This window comes from Episyrphus balteatus, chromosome 2, assembly GCF_945859705.1.
Source record: "Episyrphus balteatus chromosome 2, idEpiBalt1.1, whole genome shotgun sequence".
NCBI classification, from domain to species: Eukaryota; Metazoa; Arthropoda; class Insecta; order Diptera; family Syrphidae; genus Episyrphus; species Episyrphus balteatus.
This window is the reverse complement of record NC_079135.1, coordinates 85758139-85779442: the sequence shown is the minus strand read 5'-3', so window position 1 is coordinate 85779442 and position 21304 is coordinate 85758139. Positions and strand designations below refer to the sequence as shown.

At 30.5% G+C, this 21304-nt stretch overlaps 1 pseudogene; it reads right to left on the bottom strand.

Annotated features, from left to right (window-relative positions):
• Nucleotides 1-2023: 2023 nt before the first annotated feature.
• Nucleotides 2024-2513, bottom strand: LOC129910534 (40S ribosomal protein S10b-like; annotated as a pseudogene).
• Nucleotides 2514-21304: the final 18791 nt, after the last annotated feature.

Genomic DNA, 21304 nt, shown 5'->3' with positions numbered 1-21304 from the left:
CCCATTTCAAAGATGCCTACAAGAGAAGTTAGTTAAAGTCAACCATGTCCAGTTTCCTGGTGTTTTGAGGTTTTTCGCAAGTTTCTTGATTTAACATTGTGTAGCTTGTAGTTAGTCTACCGTTATGTGTGATATACCAAATGAAGGGTAATTGTATCAATATGCTCATAAAAGTTTAATAAAATTTCTATCTGCTCTTGGTCAAAAGTTATAACCTGTTGAATTCTAAAATTTTATTTTACCGTTATCTCAAAATTGTGTTTACGAAAATGATTGAAACTTAGCACACATCATTACTCCATATATTTTATTCCTGTATCTATTAAAGAAAAAAGATAAAAATAAAAAACGATGAAAATCGGTTAAAAACGGTAAAAAAACGAGTTTTTTAAAAACTTGTTTCTTCCGTTATTCAGTCAAAACTTACAAAACGATTCCAAGTTTTTGTACATGTATGCATAAAGCTAAAACCTACACGTCCTATAAGAGTTTTTTGAACAAAAAAAAAAACTACAAATCAAAAATTACCCAAAAATATCCCTAAAAAACAAGGTGTTTTTCAAAAATTCATATTTCGAAACGCAGAGTGTTGGAAAAAAATCCGTATCAGACGCTTAATTTTTTACCCTCATCTTTCACCTGTCATCTTTAGAACTGTCAAAAAAAATTTCCTTTACCCAATATCATCATTTTGTCATAGCCCCAACACGTGTTCAACGTTCAAACAAAACGTTATAGCTTAGTTTGAAATTTTTTTTAGAATTTTTTCTTAAATGCAGTTATTCTTAAATTATTCTCATCTATCTATAGCAAAAAAAATCAATTCTCTACAACTTCGCGTTTAGATTTTAGCCCAAATTTCATCTTTCCGTTTTACCCCTGTTAACCCTATTAAATGACGGAATTTTTAAAAATCCTTCATTTGGATTAAGCTTTAGGTTATTATCTTTCAAATAAGCTATAGAAGATATTTGTATTTCTAATAGTTTATTTTTAATTTTTAATTGAATTTTTTTGCCGCACTGCGAAGGTGCGAGAGTGTAACGTTAGGTGGTGGCTGCCATGGTTCATCGATTTATAAGACGTTATCACGTCAAAAATAATTGTATAAATTTACTCAACACATTACTGTACCATACACGAAACATTATTTTGGTTGTTATCCCTGTTTGAATTTCAATGCATTCTCTAAATCGGAAATAAAGTTGGACAAAAGGAATACAAATTCACAAGGAAACGACAGTATTTTTAAGCTAAATAAGTCAGAAAATATTGTTTTTCTCAATTTTTTTATTTCCTTGTATAAATTGTTATTTTTTCATTTTCACAAACAAAGAAAAAAAAAAAAGGATTCACAAATTCCACAATATATGTAGATGGAACAACTATTTTTTAAGAGAATGAATATATAACATCAATAACAGTTCGGAAGTTTACATCATTATGAAGATTCTTTTAAGGAATGTGAATAGAAGAAGAACGTGATGCGTGACAGTACAATTAAAATTGTAATGGAAACGAATAACATTTATGTGTATTAGGAATAAAATATTATAAGACCTCATAACATACAAAAATAATAATGAATAATTATCATTGGGGCAAATGTAATTATTATAACTTCATGGAGAGCAAAGAACACGTAAAACAATCGGATTTCAGTTTAAATTAAGCGGATTTCTGCATAATTTTTTTGCCAATTTGTCCGTTAGAGTGGTCCACGCTTGTATGAGAAAAATAAAATTTTCAAATAAACGTTTAGACAATTGCAGAAAAAATCGAATAGGTACCTTGTACGATTTCGCTAGTCAGAAAGTTTTTTTTTATAGAAATCAAAGTATATTTTTTAAATGTTTTTTTGTGCGCTGAGCTCGAATCCGAAGTCAGAAAAATTCTATCACATCACGTTTTCGACATATTACCATGCCAAAACATCACAAGGATAGTGTTTTGGGCTTTGAAAATTCAATATCTCAAAAACTTTGCACCTTAGAGCTTATTGATTTAAAATAGTAAACACCTATTATGGACGAGAACCACGACCGACGGAATTCAACATCTCCGGCTCCAGCTCCGACATCTCCCTTCTTGTCAGCACCGCCTGGGGCACGTCTGTAAGCGGAACGATCTACGCCAGTCTTTGTGGAATCACCACGAGGACCAGAGACAGTTGGTCGTGGACGAGCAGTCTCTGACCTAGCTGGACGTTTCAATGTAGCTGGGACAATTTCTGGGGGCAAGTGCAAGTATGTCCTGAGGTATTCAATACCTTCGTTGGTCAAATGCCAGTAGTAATGCCTCCAGGCAAATTGTTCCTTGACTAATCCGCGCGAGTGCAGGGATTGCATAGTTTTGATGACATGTAAATTGGGAATGGTTTCCAATTCGGGATGTTTTGGGGCGTGGAAGTCTTTTTTGGCCACAACGACACCCTCTTTGAAGATGTATTCATAGATAGCAACGCGATGAGCCTTTGGCATAAACATTTTAGCGTCTTTGTGAGAGCGGTCACCGAAAAGGAGCTATTCTAATGCTAGATTCAAATTAAGAAGGTCAAAGGCTATTAGAAAACTCTAATTTGGTTTCTATGGAAAATTATTTCTCGCCAATATTACTGTCATTTACGAAAAAATCAATCTTAAAAATCGTTTTTTTTTTCGTTTTTTTTTTTCAATTTTTCTCAATATTTTCTAAAACAAAAGTATAGTTTTTCCACAAAATCTTTAATAACAGGTTTTAATCTAAATAACTGCAATTCCAAACTTTTCAAAAATCAAAAAATTTGTCGGTAACTTTTTTGATTGAAAAAAAAGCTATTTTTTTTTTTAATTAAATTCGTCAAAAATCCAAAAATTAATTTTTTGCTCAAAAAACATTTTAAATAGATAGAAAACATAACAAAGTAATATTTAACCAAGTTTTGTTAAAATCCAACCATTTTTGTAAAAGATAAAAATAAAAAATAAAAAACTCGTATTTTTGCATTTTTTCAATATTTTTGAGGTTATATAAAAAAATGCTTTGAGTAAAAGTTGTAGAGATTTATATTATCTACAACTTTTGAATTTTATTTTTTTAGATAGGTCTACTTTTGACAGAAATCGTAAAAAACCACGATTTTTGACACCAACCCCACTTTTCGCCTACCCACCCTCTTTCCCCCAATTTGTTTGTGGGCAATTTATTTTTAACCTTTCATATACCATTTATCCTAAGTTTTCCCGCCAATCTTATGCTGCTAATAATTATTTGAACTTTTGCCCTCTGAAAACCGGATTGGCAGGCGCAGGGACATAAGTCCCCGGGACATAAGTCCCGAATTTTTTTTTCGGGACTAATGTCCCACTTTACTGGGTCACAAGTCCCGAATCCAATTCGGGAATTATGTCCCACCTTACTGAGACATTAGTCCCGAAAAAAATTTTCGGGACTTATGTCCCACGTTTTTTTTTTGTATAAATATATCTATAGAGACTATTAAAGACTACAGCTGACGAAATAATAGAACCGATATTGTTCTCACGATTTTTTTTCGTAGTACCAACTCCGATGTAAGGTACGGTTACAAGCTGTTGGAAAACAAAAGCAAAGCTTGCAAATTTATTGGTAAGTCGAAATTGCATCGTGACAAAATATAAACAAATGTATAAAGTGAAAGTTTAATAATAGATATTTGTGATAACCGATATGAGTACTTACCAGGGTGAAGCGGAAAAAAATTTCTCAGATTCGAATCTCTTTAATTTGCACAACCCAAACGCGGAGCGGAAAAAATTTTGCCCACGGGAGAATCCATTTTGAGGTGTGCAAATAAAAATTCGCGCGAATTTTTATTTGCACACCTCAAAATGGATTCTCCCGTGGGCAAAATTTTTTCCGCTCCGCGTTTGGGTTGTGCAAATTAAAGAGATTCAAATCTGAGAAATTTTTTTCCGCTTCGCGTTTATCGAGTTAGAACACAAGCATATCTTTGGAACAAACATTAAACTGGCAAAATATTATCTTTGAAGTTTGAGTTATATTTTGTTTCCTTGGAGCAAACTGGAGTAAGACAAATTTTATATAAAACTTATTCTTTGATAAGTAAGAATGATTTAAAAATCATAATGGTATTATTTCGCTTTAATAAACTAAAACGAGGCACTTTTCTTTTATTTTTTTTTTTGAAAATAAATTGACGCGAAAGAGAAAGCCAAATGTTGAAAAATGGGTTTATTTCTCTTTTGAAAATTAAAATTATACCAATTCGCGAAATACTTCCTTATTTCACTTGGGCGTATTGCATGGCACCAAAAAATAATGTTATGGATTAATTAGTACCTATATGAACATTAGGGTGGGTCAAAAAAATCGAAATTCTTTTTTTTGAATTGGTACTCCGAAAAATCGATTGCTAGACCCCTCTAGAATATACACACCAAATATGAGCTCTTTATATTAATGGGAAGGTCCTCCGCTTTGCAATTTTCCATTTTTACATCAAGCTTCTACTAAAAAAAAATAATTTTTTTATTAATTGACCTTTTAGCAAATTTCTTTTCATATTCTTGTAGGAAATTGAACGCTCTACAAAAAAGGCCTTATACACTTTTTTCGTTTATTTAACCGTTGAATAGATATTTGAGGTCCAAAAATCGAGAAAATCTTTAATTATTAATTAATTTTGTAATAATTGTATTAATTTTGTAACAAATTGAAAAATTATAATGATCAAACGCGCAAGACATATTCTTGTTGGAAATTGATTGCTCCACAAAAAAGGTCTTATTAACTTTTTTCATTAATCTAACCATTCTAAAGATATTCGAGGTCAAAGTTAAAAAAAAATATAAAAACATTTTATATTTTTAAAAAATTTCTAATTCACTGAAACTTCATTATTTTCAAATTAGCAAGATATATTCTTGTAGGGGCTTAAACGTTCTACAAAAAATTCCTTGAAATGAAATTGATTGCTTTAACCGTTTAGAAGATATTCGTATCCAAATCGCATTGCATACGGGTCATAAGAAAACTATTGAAATCAGTGAGCATTGGTTTGGATACGAATATCTTTTAAACGGTTAAAGCAATCAATTTCATTCCAAGGAATTTTTTGTAGATCGCTTAAGCCCCTACAAGAATATATCTTGCTAATTTGAAAATAATGAAGTTTCAGTGAATTAGAAATTTTTTAAAAATATAAAATGTTTTTATATTTTTTTTTAACTTTGACCTCGAATATCTTTAGAATGGTTAGATTAATGAAAAAAGTTAATAAGACCTTTTTTGTGGAGCAATCAATTTCCAACAAGAATATGTCTTGCGCGTTTGATCATTATAATTTTTCAATTTGTTACAAAATTAAGAACAAAAAACGAATTTTTAAAGATTTTCTCGATTTTTGGACCTCAAATATCTATTCAACGGTTAAATAAACGAAAAAAGTGTATAAGGCCTTTTTTGTAGAGCGTTCAATTTCCTACAAGAATATGAAAAGAAATTTGCTAAAAAGTCAATTAATAAAAAAATTATTTTTTTTTAGTAGAAGCTTGATGTAAAAATGGAAAATTGCAAAGCGGAGGACCTTCCCATTAATATAAAGAGCTCATATTTGGTGTGTATATTCTAGAGGGGTCTAGCAATCGATTTTTCGGAGTACCAAATCAAAAAAAAATTTTCGATTTTTTTGACCCACCCTAATGAACATTTATAGTAAAAATTTATGTATATAAAATAGTTTTCACTTTATTCGGGACTTATGTCCCATTTTCGACTAAAAAATTCAGGACTTCTGTCTCAGTAGGGTGGGACATAATTCCCGAATTGGATTCGGGACTTGTGACCCAGTAAAGCGGGACATTAGTCCCGAAAAAAAAATTCGGGACTTGTGTCCCGGGGACTTATGTCCCTGTGCCGATTGGCACTGGTCTAGTTGGGCCATCCCCTAGTTTAGTTCCACATACTATTGGTATGATACTGTTGAATTTTCAGCCTCCCATCTTTTATAGAAGGGGGTGCTGATTGATATTGAAAAATTGTATTTTTTTGGAAAAAAGTAAAAAATATTTTTTTTTTTTTTAAGTTTAAAATTGCTTGAGGTTGTGGTTGTTCGTTGTACTTATTCTGAAAAAAACATCGAAATAATAATTTCTGGGGGCACTTCCAAGTAAATTTCGTCAATAGGTAGTACACAGACGTTTTATTTGCAAATTTTCTTATTATTTATTATTATTAATTATTATTATTGCTCACTTAAAAAAAAAAAAAAAATATTTGATATGTTTTATAAAGACAGGTAAAACTTAAATAAAATATTTGCTCAAAAACAAAATGAAAAAAAAAAATCAAGATTACCTACAAAACCTAAAAATTGAACTGTTCCTAGCACCCTCTTGCGCTTAAGATAGCGAATTGAAATTTCACAACGTTAATATTGTTGATAAGTGGAACAAATTTAAAATATTCTTAATAAGGGTAGAGAGGGGTTTCCACTTATTTATTGCCCCGATACATCCACACCTTCAAATCCGGTCCTGGAAATTAAAAACACAAAATGTCTTAACCATTATTAAATATACTTTCCCTAGAACATATTTAAATATATTCCAAAAATACATATACAATGTAAAATATACCACACAAATATTGATTTCATTTCTGTTCTCCCAAATAAACATTATCCTCTGACCTGGCTAAAAAAAATATGTAGGTATATGCAATTCAACTACTATAATAATTGTTTTCTACCTCAAGTTGACTTAATAAAAGTAAAAATAAAATTAAAATAGAAAAAAAAAATTAAGTCCAAGTCCAAGCTCTATGCCAACAAACGGAATAATAATTATTTAACTGCATGCCAGCCAACAAATTCATTAAAATTTCAAATCACTATAGCCCAACACACAAAAAGAATCCTGAAACTCCATTACCACGGTTAGTTCCATTCCACACTGCTGAAAATGCTTCTGAATTTCCGCCCTTTACCCCCGTAATTCATTCTAACTGAATATAGCCATTGTTTGTTTGCTTACTACGTAGGTATACCTAGTACCCAGCAAAGCGCTATGAACAACCGACCATTCACCAGCATTCACTATTTACAAAAAAATAAAAAAAAAAATAAAAAAAAAAAACAAGTAAAAACGCAGAAAAACCAGTACAAAAAATGCAAATTAAATGAAATTAACCTGGAGGGATGCTCTCATTAAAATAATCAGAGGGTAAGCTAAGCCTAGCCTATAAAAACGCTCGCTTACATTACATAATGCTCATTCATCCGATTTGGCTGAATGAAAACTTTCTGGGGCAATTCATCAAAATTAAAATAAAACTGCCTTCCGCTTTGATAACAAAAAAAAAAAAAAAATAAATTTAACTTAGAAAAAAAACGACACCTCGCATTTAAGTTTTCTTTAGTCAGGGGCATGAGTTGGTAGAGCAAGGAGCCATAGGTCTCCTTCATAAAAGAAGAAGGTTGTGAGAAAAGCTATCTCTGGCGTTCAACTTTTACTAAAATATTTCAAAAACTCCAATGTAAATGTAAATTACTTTTATGTCTCGTCATAAGTTTTTCCCACTTCCAATGTTGTTATCCTCCTGGCGCACAGTTGAAATTTTTGTGGTTGACCTTGTCAATTTGTCACTACCAGAGTCCAACACCCAGTAAATGTTGTTTCCACCCGCATAAATCGAAAACGAACAAAAAATTGCACCCGACTCAAGGAAAAGTTAAAAAGTAAAATAAATAAAAAAAAAAAAAAACACGAAAAATAAGTAAAAGCAGTCACAAACATTTCCCACTTGGAAATTTAATTAAAATTAAATGTTTTGTGTATGGACAAAAAGGGAATTTATAATTAAACTCTCGAAATTGATTTTGCATTAGACCCAAACTGAGAGACAGGAATAACTCATGTGATTCAGTCTGAACAATGTACATAAAGTTTCTATAAAATAGATTAATTGTTGTCGAAAATCGCTCGTCATGCGGATTTTGTAAAACAAAGGTTTAGAACGTTTGTATAGATTGTATGCAAGTCGATACAAAAAAGTTCTAATTTATTTACGGTTAATAAGAATTGTTTCCTTAACTGCAAGTATTTATCTAAATGTATCGATTTATTAAAACACTTGTGGGAGGTAATTGAAAAGTTTTTAAATTTATGAATTATTAAAGTACTTGAGAAAATTCAAATTCAACTGCCCACTTCTAATGATTTTTAATTGAGATCCCTTGTGCAAAAACTTTTTTTTTACAAAAAAATAAAAAAGAAAGTAATTTGTTTCTTCTGTAAAAAAAAAAAAACAATTAAAATCAAACCCAAACGATTTTATTCCTAACTGTGTGTCAAAACCTGTAGATCTGATTTTATTTGCATAGCTGAGGAGTAGGCTGGGTCACAAATGTATGGAGAAATTTTTTTTGCTGATTTTTTTACGGGCACAGTAATGAAAAGGTGCCAAACTGTAAATAGAACAATAATATAAAGTTTGGTTATAATCAGACTTTATCTTCTGCCTCCGGTTGCCCAACCAAGTTCTCTATGAACCTTGGTCCTACACCCTTAGGAAACAACTTAGGCCGTTTTCGAACCATTCTAACTTTTGTTTCAATAACGTCAAACATTTCAAACTCGTTTTATTTGTTAACATAGTCCAAATCAAGATCCTCAAAAACTTTCAGCTCTGTAGCATTAGTAGTTTCTGAGAAAAAGGCTTTGAAAAATAGCAAAAAGAGTAGCTGATTTACTCACTAACATTCTAACTAACAAATGATAAAAATTATGGCAAACTTCTAGTTTTCATAGAAACTTGTTATGGTCATGGATCTTGAAGTACATACAAAGAAAATAAAATGCACGACTGGGGTCGCACGAACTTGCTCTTAGAGTTAAAGTTGTTTAAATTTTTAAGACTTTTTATATAGAAATTTGGAAAAAAAAACAATTCGTTTTAAAAAAAAAAATAAAATAAAATCTGAAATTAAATTGCCCTCCAAAACAAGTATGCAGTTTTGATTGATATATTAACATGCATTTTTAGAAAAAAAAATTTCAAAATCGTTAGAGCCGTTTTTTAAAAAACTAATTTTTTATAAATAATTTTTTGGAAAAAAAGTTTAAAAATAAAATTGGTATGTCATTTTGTAGAAATCACTAATCAACATCTAAAAACAAAATTTCAAAAGAATTAAATGTACCGTTTTCGAAAATTTGATTTTTCAAAAAAAAAATTTTCAAAATTTTTTTAAAAATCCAAAAATTATTTTTTCCAAAATTTTATTTTTGGCTTATATTTAAATTATATAAATGCTTCTTCACAAAAAGTTTCGTTGAAATCGAATAAGCAGTTTTGGAGATAATCGGATTTGAAAAAAACGGTTCTATGGCAGGTACCGTTAATAATGATTTTCAAAAAAAATTTTTTTCATTAGAAGATAGACCTAAACTTTAAACTAACACTTGAATTTTTTAAACAAAATCGTTGGAGCAGTTTTCGAGATATTTCAATTTTACTAAAATCGGTATATGACAAGTACCGTTATTTTTGGTCCAAAAAAATTAATTCCAAAAACCCCTCTGGAGAGTTGCCAAATAACTCTGCATACCAGGTTTGACATCAATCGATACATCCGTTTAGACTGTAGCTCCTTATACAGACAGACAGACAGACTGACAGACTGATAGACTGACAGACTGACAGACTGACAGACTGACAGACTGACAGACTGACAGACTGACAGACTGACAGACTGACAGACAGACAGACAGACGGACTTCCGGGACCCACTTTTTTGGCATTGTCTACCATCGTAATGTCATGGAAAAATGTTATCTCAACTTTTTTTTTTTGTACGAATGCATAACTTGATATATAGTACCTATATCGCAAGTAAAAATCGAAAAATTGAGATTTTACATTCAGGGGCGTGGTAACCGCCCATTTTGGTAGAAGTAATATCAATTCAAAATAAGTTCAAGTGACCTCAACTCCAAAATGTATAAAGCGTTTCGCCCAGGTACGACAGTAATTTTTTATTATTTTTGTTATTTTTTTCTTCGTTGTTAGTAATATCAATTATTAAAAAGTTATACTTCTGAATACCCTAGGAACCTTGAAACTTGGTAGAATTGTAGGTAATGCAAAGGAAACATATTCAAACTTCAGATTTTCTGCCTTGGAGGCGTGGTATCATCTTAAAAATAATAAAAGAAGTATATAATGTTTCATAAATTAATTAACAAGTCTTAGAAAAATGTAGTTTTGGTTTTTTTTTAATTTCTCAAAAACGACAAAACATTTTTGCATCCGGTTTACTGTTTTTGCTTGAAAACAAATAAGAGCATTGAATTTTGAAAACTTAAATAGTACTTAATCACATAAAATTTTGAAAAAAAATTAGTTCGCAAATTAAAAAAATTTTTTTTCAAAATTTTGATTTTGAAAATTAATTTTTCAAAAATTGTTTTATAAAACAGCTTTATTTGAAAGCAAAATAAAAAAGAGATTTTGGGCTCAACAAAAAGGTATAACATGTTGTTGTAGGTATAACGGTTGATTTTTATTATATTTTTTCCTAATTAAATCATTTTTTTAGAAAATTGCCCCTCTTGGCTAAACGGGGGCGAATATTAACCCCCTCCAAAACGATTTTTTTTCTTGTCCCGACCCAACCTACACGGTTAAGCTTTTTGGCACATCCTCTTGAATTAGCTTGTATAAGAAATGAGATAATAATAAATTAAGCAAAGCGTATGTGGTTTTTAGGCAAAAATTAGCTTTTTTCAAAAATGAAACCACAATCCGGAGGCACTTAGGCTTAAAATAATGAAATGAAATTTTACTTATAAGCCGAACCATTTAGCACCTTTTAATCGCTGAGCCTTTTTAAAAATCCAAAAAATTATATTTTGAGCCACCCTACTGAGGAGTGACATTTTCAAAATTGATGCAAAAGTTTATTAGTTTTCTATATGATTTTTTGTTTTGATTTTTGAAGTGAAAACTTCTTTAGTATCGTAGTGATTTGAAACAAGATGAAACGAAAAAGCGACAGGAAAAATCAATTGATTATAACTTTTTAATTTGAATAGATAGATAAATGAAATTTATACTGTAGATAGATAATAATAGAACAAACTATAACTGTACAAAATTTCAAATAATTTCATATTCAAAATCCTGAGATAACGGCGAAAAGATGTTCTTTTTCTAAACACGTTATATCTTTTGATCCAAGGCAAATACAAATTTGATTTAACTTTAGTATGCATGCTGATGATACTACCTTTTATTTGATATATCACACATAACGGTACATGCTCTACAAGTAACACAATCATAAATTGAAAAAACCTAATCTCAGTTTGAAATTTCGACATGGCTGGCTTTAAAAAATTCTTACTTTTTTTGTAGGCATCGTAAAAAATTGATTGAAGCATCATATCAAAGGTGAAATAATAAGCTTTCAGATGATATAATTATTATACATTTCATAAAAACAATGGGTTTAACGGTGTTAGAAGAAAAAACAAAGATTTTGTTTTGCTTTTTTCATAAAAATGATTGTTTTGAATAAATTATTCTTATAATAAATAAATAAATAAAATTTAAGTACATTATTCTTTAGGAAAATTTTCTAGCTTTTTAATGGCGTACTTTTTTTTCAAGAAAAATGATTTTTTAAGGTTTCACTTCTACCACGTGTGAATTGCATACATGATTTTTTTTTTTCAGATGATGATTTGCTTTTTGTTTTAACACATTTTGAACTGTCTTAACTAAGCATATAAATGTTTTGAACAAAACTGCATGCATTAAAAAAATGGAAAATTGATTTTATCAGCATTTGAGGAGTTGTTTATCCAAACTAGAAACTCCCACTGTAATACAGTCAAATAAGGAGAAAAAAGGGGTAAATCTCGGAATGAATGTTAGTAGACATTTTTTTTGCTCAATATCTTCCTTTTGCCATTCTATAACATATCTCAAAAGTCTAGAAAAATCTCATGTCCGCTTGTCGCGATTTCAAGGTCAAATCGCGAAATGGAGATTTTCAAAATTAGCAAAAATAGGCTATGGTATTATATACACATATGATACATGATTTCAAGGTATTTTTTAATGCTGATTCCAAAAAATCTAAAATCAAGACTATCTGACGTCTCTGGAAAAAGTTATACGGGTTTTTCATCTGTCAACTCATATTATTATAACAGTTGCAAACTTACTGCCGAAAAACCCTTAAAAGTTATGGTAGATGAACCAAATTTTGCATGAAGATTTTAGAATCCATCATTATTAAAAATCAAAACAATCCATTACAAAAAATATATATACCTACGAAATAATGGTATTTTTTGATGGAGGGGCAAATTTTAGGATATGCACTAAAGAAGATTCTTGTTCATCTTAGGAATAAGTGCTAATAGGCTAATTTTTTCATTTTAATCTTTGTTTGGATATTCTTTAACTACCCTCAAAAATCTAAAAAAATCTCATGTCCGCAAGTTCTAATTTTCTTGGTTTGAAGATAAGGTGCAAATTTGAAAAAATTGAAAAACTACTCTTCAGATATTTGTGTCAGATCAACATGAATAAGGTACATTACTTTTCAGGGATGGTCATATTGATTTGATTGTGGGTTTTGATGGAATCAGCGTTAAAAATTACCTTGAAATGATATGGGTTATGTTGGTATACATATAAGAATCTAAAGTTTTCTTATTATTTTTTTTTTAAATCTGCACCTAACTTAGTTTAACCTGGGAAATTAGAACTTGCGGACATGAGATTTTTTTAGATTTTTGACATAAGTTATAGAATATCCAAACAAAGATAGAAACAAAAAAATTAGCCTATTACCACTAATTCCAAGATTGTACCAGGATGTTTTTTAGTGCACATCCCAAAATTTCCTCTTTTCTCAAAAAATACCATTTTGTCATAGATATAAATGTTTTTTTTGCATTCCATTGTTTTGATTCTTAATGATAATGGATATGAAAACCTTCATGCAAAATATGATTCCGCTACCATTACTTTTAAGGGTTTTTCGGTAATAAGTTAGCAACTGTTATAATAATATGGGTTGAAAGATGAAAAACAGGTATAACTTTTTTCAGAGACGTCAGATTGCCTTGATTTTAGATTTTTTGGAATAAGCATTAAAAAATACCTTGAAATCATGTATCATTTGTGTATATAATACCATAGCCTATTTTTGCTAATTTTGAAAATCTCCATTTCACGATTTGACCTTGAAATCGCGACAAGCGGACATGAGATTTTTCTAGACTTTTGAGATATGTTATAGAATGGCAAAAGGAAGATATTGAGCAAAAAAAATTTCTACTAACATTCATTCCGAGGTTAAACCCTTATTTGACTGGATTACTGAATATTCTAAGTTTTCATAATCGAGTGTCAAGCATTGTCAAAAATGCAAACAAATAAAAAAAAACACACGATGATTTCAGCTCTTAGAGACAAATATTTATCACTTAAAGTCGAAAAATATGGTTTTCGCCATAACGTCCATCAAGTTTGTTCGTCAAATTGTCTATTCGTCGGTTGCTTTATGCGTCGATGCGTCCGTCTGTAAATCGAGTCCTATCCCAAACGAGTGAAAGGATTTGGGTCAATGAGGAAAAAAAATAACTTAAAATTAACGAAAAACAATTCAATTTAACTATTTTTCGGAATGATTTTTCGTTGAAGACGGTTCAAAGTGATTTTTAATCATAAACCATTCTTAAAAAAAAGTTAAAAAAAATACGCCAAAGTGGTTTTTCAACTTTGAGTAAAACCACAAATTAAAAAACAAAAAAAAAACATTGACATTAAATGCTGAAACGATTTTGTGCGTTCAAATTTTCAAAAGAAGTTTTGGAAAAAAATAAAAAAAAAAAAAAATTAAACGAGTTTTTTTTTCTTGTTTCTTCTGATTTATTATATCACTGGTTAACTAATAAATACTTTAGTACTTTGAGCTACAAGTTCCGGACGATACAGTTGTGTATTTATTTCGATACAGTTTTTAGTACTTAATATACCAGTCAGCAGTGAAATTTGCCCTAAAGTCCGTTTAATCAGTCTCCTCAAACTCTATTACCCATTACAATGGCTCCTCTTTAATGTTATTCTGAGTAAATCTCAAAACAAAATTAACAATCAAAAGTCAAATTTAATTTTTCTGAAAAGTGTTTCAACACTGGCCAGCTCATGAAAACAATTAGTGGAGTAACTAAAGCTCAAAAATTGGCAATATTAGGGAACCCGGCCAAACAGCTTAGATTTTGATGATCTTTTTTTCCAAACGTCGGTAATTAAAAATACTTTAAGGTCTATAGATTAAAAATTGCCGGTGCTGCCATTTTGATTTTTTAAATTTAATTGAAGATTTTTGTGAACAAAAATTTTTTTTTTTCAAAAATTTTTCTTAAATTTCATAAATTAATTGATGCCAAAAGATTGTCTAGATTTCCTAGGAAAAAAAAATATATGGGAGTGAGGGACAATCTTCTATCGTTCAAGCGATAGATGCAATTTTCTTATTAATTGACTTCAAACACAAAAAAAAATATTTGAAGACAACGGCAACACCTACAATATTTAAATATACATTTTTAAAAAGCTAGCTTAGTCATATTTGTAAAATTGAAACTAAGTTAATTGAATGAAGGGCTTTTGTAAGAATGGTAATTGAACTCAGATTTTTGAACAAAAAAAAAAAATATTGACAAAATTTGAAAATGTTGTTTTTAAAACTTTTTTGCAATATAAAATGCATTTATTTTCAAATTTTTTAGGCCACATTTATTATGATTTGAAATTATAAAAGGAAATGTAAATATGTATTACAGTTAATAAAAAAAAATTAAAAAGTATTTCATTTTCGAAAAACTTTTTTTATTGAAGTTTTGAAAAAATATTAACTTATTTTTTTTTAAGTTCAACATTTAAATATAAGTCAATAGTAGTTATTTTTAAAAGTTAAATAGCAAAAGTTTAAAGTTCTTATTTGCCAAAATCTTTGAGAAAATCAATGCAAAAATTCAGTTCTTATTGAACTTTTTTTCAAAAGTGGGATATATATAACCTTTTCTGCTTCGGAATTTAACTGATAATATTTATGGCGAAAAATATTTTTTAAATAAATTCATATTTTATTAGAAAAAATTTGGAAAAAATCATTTAAAATTTTTTTAATAACATTTTTTTCTTTAAATTCTGACCATTTTTTCAAAAACTCTTAATTCAATTTAGTGGATTTAAATTTAAGAGATAAGAATGGACTTCTGGCTTTTTAAAAATGTATTTTAAAATATTGTGGGTGTTGCCGTTGTTTTCAAAATATTTTTTTTGTGTTTGAAGTCAGATTGTGAGAAAATTGCATTTAGCGCTCAAACGATGGAAGATTGTCCCTTACTCCCTTATATTTTATATTATATTATATTTTTCCTTAAATTACCTAGAGAATCTTTTGCTATCATTTGTTTTATGAAATATAAGCAAAAAAAATGGTTTTGTTCAAAAAAAATATAATTTTAATTTTAAAAAGCAATACGGCAACATTGGCAATTTTTAATCTATAGACTTTAAAGTATTTTTAATTACCTACGTTTGAAAAAAAAAATCGTCAAAATCAGAGCTTTTCGGCCGGGTTCCCTAATAATTTTCTTTATTAACTCTACTACAATGATTAGTTTTAGATCTTACAAAAAAAAAAAACAAAAAACAGATAAACAAACGCCCGCAGTGACCCACATAGACAATTCTTTTCTGAATTTCAAAAAAATTAATATATTATTGAAATCTAATGCACCAATAAACATTATCTTACAAAAAAAAAGAATTTTCAAAAAACATGTTATTATAGTAAACATTTGTTGATTTGGGTCACTGTGGTGTATGTGGAACCTTTTTCTTAAAAAAAAAACTTAACTAAAATGTTTGCATCTATTTTCTGACCTTTTTATTGATGTTTCTTCTCATCTAAAATCAAGTACCAAGATTTTCTAAGAAAAGACAAAGCTAGGTATTAGAACCTCTTTTAAAACTCCTCTTAGGAGTCTCAAACATCTAGGTCCTCCTGCATAATCGATTTACCAACATTTTCTCCTTTCAACTTCATATTTTCAAGTCAGCAATAAATTTTTTATTTTCATCTGAACAAAAAATATGAAACTCTGTATGACCCATGAAAACACATATAAATCAACGAAATTATCATTTAAGTAGGTAGAAGGCCTCTTTTTATTCGCTATATAACTTTTCAAGACCCATAACTCCACAATCGAAATTACGAATTGTTCTTAAATAAAATTTTAAATTCTCGCAAAGAATGAAAATCCAGTTAAAAAAAAAAATAAAACTTTTCACATCGATGAATCGTTGAACGAAAAAAAAAAAAAAAAAAAAAAACCGAAAAAAAGGGAGAAAATACAGAACCGAAGACAGAATGATTTAGGATAAACTCAAAGTTCATGGGTGGATAAGGCTGTATTTAAAGTCCAGCCACTCAGCCAGCTATACTTCAAATATTTCCTAAAAATCTTTTCACAAACAGATGCTGTTACAATACTGTGTTTTTTTTTTTTTTAAGTTCTTATCGATTTTTATTTTTTTTTTTATGTGTGTTCTTTTGTGTCTCTGTTTTAGTCGTTTACCGCACATAAAGTCTGATAAACGTAAAAGGCAAAAAAATGCAAATAAAAAAAAATACCCAGAATAAAACTTTCTTTTTATCCGAGGTGATATCGAGGGTCATGTTGTCTTTTCCAATATAGAACCTTAAACCATTTTGCTGGGCAGTCAAACATTAAAACTTTGTTCTGTTTACCACAGCTATGCACAGTATCTATAAATTAAAAAAAAGGGGGAAGTAAAAGGAATGTTTAAACAAATCTCCAAAAAGTTTGGGTTTTAGTTAAGAGTAATATGTTTTTTTAGGAGAATGTGGTAGTTTTTATATAACTGCTTAGCCAATGAATTTAAAATCACAAGAACATAAAAAACGTTGGAGTCATTTCAATATTTCATTTATAGAGTGTGAATGTGTAAGTGAACCTTTCTTATTTTTAGACCAAGCACTTTAGACCAATTTAAATATGCTTACAGTTTTCACTTATCGGCTTTCTATCGGTAGCAATATGCATTACATTACCTGCAATATTATGTACCTTACAAAAAAAAAATGAAAAGCAAAATATCAATAAATTTAATTAACACAAATTATAACATTGCAGCAGTGTTATCGTTTGCTATTAAACCTTTTAAACCACACTATATATTTTAAGCCCTCTGATGTCACAAAAGCACTCAACATTATTTTCAATGCGTGCATATGAGCAGTATAAAATCTGTCAAATTGTGTCACACGTTATTATGGTTTTAACGTTGGTTATACTCTGCGTTTAGATAAAAACAATTATTCCAAACTTAGCCTCCCAATTAACCGCTAGAAGATTAAATTTGTTTAATGGTCACTGCTCTTTATTCAACCGGATCGACCGGTGTGGCGTGCGAGCGGCAAATGCCACATTCTATATCCGTTTAGACAAATTAAGAACAATTCCCATTTAAGGGCTCTGACCTCTATTTAACATATATACAAAATACATGGATTAACTATACGCTCGTCAATTGTTCCTCTACTACCCGCATTTTGGCTCTTTTGCAGACAAAACAGTATTTTTGAATAAATGCAGTTTCCATAGAAATGCACCGTTCGGTTTTCTGTTCTATCACTTTTATTAATTCTATATATATATTCCACCCTATATAATATGTGACAAAGGATTACGTTTTCAATTTTAGAAATTCAAAATTATTTTCAAAAACCACACGTTCCAGGCCGCAAACCTACCTTTTCTTGCTTGTTTTTTGGTAGTATTTATGTATGTATGCACACTTTTTCAATTTTATAAACATTAAGGTGGTCCCTAACTAAATAAATTATTTTAATTTTAAGAATTGATTAGTAGGTTAAATAGTAAATTACCTGGGTCAATACTTTAAAGACAAAATATAAAAAGAGTGGATGAGTGAGTACATTAATTTTAGCACCAATGTCCAAAATTAAATAAAAAAAAAAATTCGGATACAAAGGAATGTGATAAGATAGCTCTAAAACAGAGAAAGGAAACAATTTCTTTGTCATCGTTTCGCGAAATTAAGAGTTTTTTTTTGAAGTTATACTTCTTATGGGAGGGTGGGTATGAAAATTTACTTTTTGACAAGAATGTCAAAGGGATTATGACGCGATCACCCTGGGTAGCAGGGCTGTCGTTTCACCTTTAGAGTAGGCAGTACTTTAGTATTTAAAAATGCAGTACGCCGCAGTACGGCAAACATAAAACACACAAAACGTTGCAAGTTACATGTTTCATGTGGCAAGTTGCATGTGGCAAGTCGTATGTGGCAAGTTGCATGTGGCAAGTTGTATGTGGCAAGTTGCGTGTGGCAAGTTGCATGTGGCAAGTTGCGTGTGGCAAGTTGCATGTGGTAATTTCCATGTGGCAAGTTGCCAGGGTTGCAAAAAGCTCACATTTCAGCTCAGCTCACAGCTCAGCTCAAATTTGAGCTAGGTACCATAGCTTAGCTCATTTGAGCTGAGCTGAAAGTGAGCGCCCCAACTTCCAACGCCTATATCTCGGAATTTTGAAGAAAATGAAAAAAATTTTTTGATGCCAAAAGGTAGCGAGGACTCTAACCTAAATTTGGGTACAACTCCCATCCCTGTAGGTACACGCGTTCTCAAACCGGGTGAACTTAAAGGTAAAAAAAAAGTTAAGCCCGATTCTGAAAAAATAGGTATGATGTGGCGGTTTAACATGGAAGATGATTTTTTAAAAATCTGAGAATGTGCAAAGCGTAGGCCCATGACACAAGCTATCATTGGGTATCACTCCCAAAAATTGCTCTCAAGCGGTTTAGCTTCCAGGAGCATTCAAAGATTCGGGGATTTTTCGAAAAAAAATTTTACCCCAACTTTCAAACGCGATTTTCTCGGAATTTTGAAAAAAATCGAAAAACCGGATTATACCACTATAGGCTAGCTGAGAATATAAGCTTTCATATGGCACCACTCCCCTGTCTCTAGATCAAAGCGTTCCAACGCGGAATTTTGAAGAAAATGAAAATAAAATTTTTTGATGCCAAAAGGTAGCGGGGACTTTAACCTACATTTGGGTACAATTCCCATCCCTGTAGGTCCACGCGCTCTCAAACCGGGAGAACTTAAAAGTAAAAAAAAAAATAGGCACGATTCTGAAAAAATAGGCATGATGTGGCGGTTTAACATGGAAGGCGATTTTTTAAAAATCTGACAATGTGCAAAGCGTAGGCCCATGACACAAGCTATCATTTGGCATCACTCCCAAAAATTGCTCTCAAGCGGTTTAGCTTCCAGGACCGTTCAAAGATTCGGGGATTTTTCGAAAAAAAATTTTACCCCAACTTTCAAACGCGATTTTCTCGGAATTTTGAAAAAAAATCGAAAAACCGGATTATACCACTATCGGCTAGCTGAGAATATAAGCTTTCATATGGCACCACTCCCCTGTCTCTAGATCAAAGCGTTCCAACGCGGAATTTTGAAGAAAATGAAAATAAAATTTTTTGATGCCAAAAGGTAGCGGGGACTTTAACCTACATTTGGGTACAATTCCCATCCCTGTAGGTCCACGCGCTCTCAAACCGGGAGAACCTAAAAGTAAAAAAAAAAAATAGGCACGATTCTGAAAAAATAGGCATGATGTGGTGGTTTAACATGGAAGGCGATTTTTTAAAAATCTGATAATGTGCAAAGCGTAGGCCCATGACACAAGCTATCATTTGGCATCACTCCCAAAAATTGCTCTAAAGTGGTTTAGCTTCCAGGAGCGTTTAAAGATTCGGGGATTTTTCGAAAAAAAAATTTACCCCAACTTTCAAACGCGATTTTCTCGGAATTTTGAAAAAAGTCGAAAAACCGGATTGTACCGGAATTTTTTTTTATGGTAAAAAAAGAAATATTTTACTAAAAAAAATAGAAATATATTTACTATCAAAAACACCAAGAGAAAAGATCATGAAAAATTATCTGTTTTATTTATAAAAATATCCATGTGTTAAAATAATTCCATTAATAACTAGAACCAAACATCTTAAGCTATGGTGTTTTATAAAAGTTTAAAATATCTTCATATTTCATTATACTTTCCAAATAAAAATCAATGTATCCTCTCACCCATCACAGCTCAGCTCAGCTCACTTTACCTTAGCTCACCTAACAGCTCAGCTCAACCATCAGCTCAGCTCACTTTCAGCTCAGCTCAAATGAGCTGAGCTATGGTACATATCTCAAAAGTGAGCTAGCTCAAAATTTGAGCTGAGCTGCGAGCTGAGCTCAGCTCACTTTTGAGCTTTGTAGCAACCCTGCAAGTTTTATATTGCTACTACTAGTGCTGAAGCACACACAATTCTCATAAAATTACCATATCGCACATTTTATGCGCAATCATTTACTTTCGTTAACCATATAGCTATAGTACGTTCTGAACCGCACAATATGAGTAAAGTTCACAGATTAAATTGAAAACTACATGGACGCAAGGAGGATGAAAGAATTAATTTATTGTTCACTTGATAAAAATGTAAAAAACGAAGTGTGGATTAATTAATTTAATAATAGAAATTAAAAAAATCAAATGAAATTCATTTATATATGTATACTGAATGAGAAGTATAACTTCAGTCGAGTGTACATGTGTACACACACTCTTTTTTTTTTTACTTAATTGATATGTAGACCACCCTAATGAATGTATCATATACATGTAAACAATGTGCACTTTGTTTCAATGGAATAGCTATTTCGTGTGGGTGAAGTTTTTGAAGCTATTTAAAAATAGATGTAAGTATGATTAAATTCTAGTTTTAGAGCAAGATGTTAACAATATTTAAACTCAATAATAGTCTCCAATCTGCTCAAACAATTTTATTTACACATTTCTAGGCAATTTAATTGAGGTTCGAATGCATATTCGTATTTCTTTTTTAATATTGCTACGTGTTATAGTAATATTAGGTGTATTCCCAAAGGATTTCACGTGCTAAGCAAATATGTATTGTGTTGGTATTTGTATGTAACAACAGAGGAACCTTCGGAAAACTTGGTAGTTATAACTTTGGCAAAATTTGTTATGAAAGCTTACGCGCCATCTTGGTTCTCCATTAAAAATAAAAACGCGACATCTTAAAAAAGAAAGAAATTATTTCATAAAAAAAAATGTTACACATACGCCTAAGTGACCCTACTTGATATTTATTTAAATAA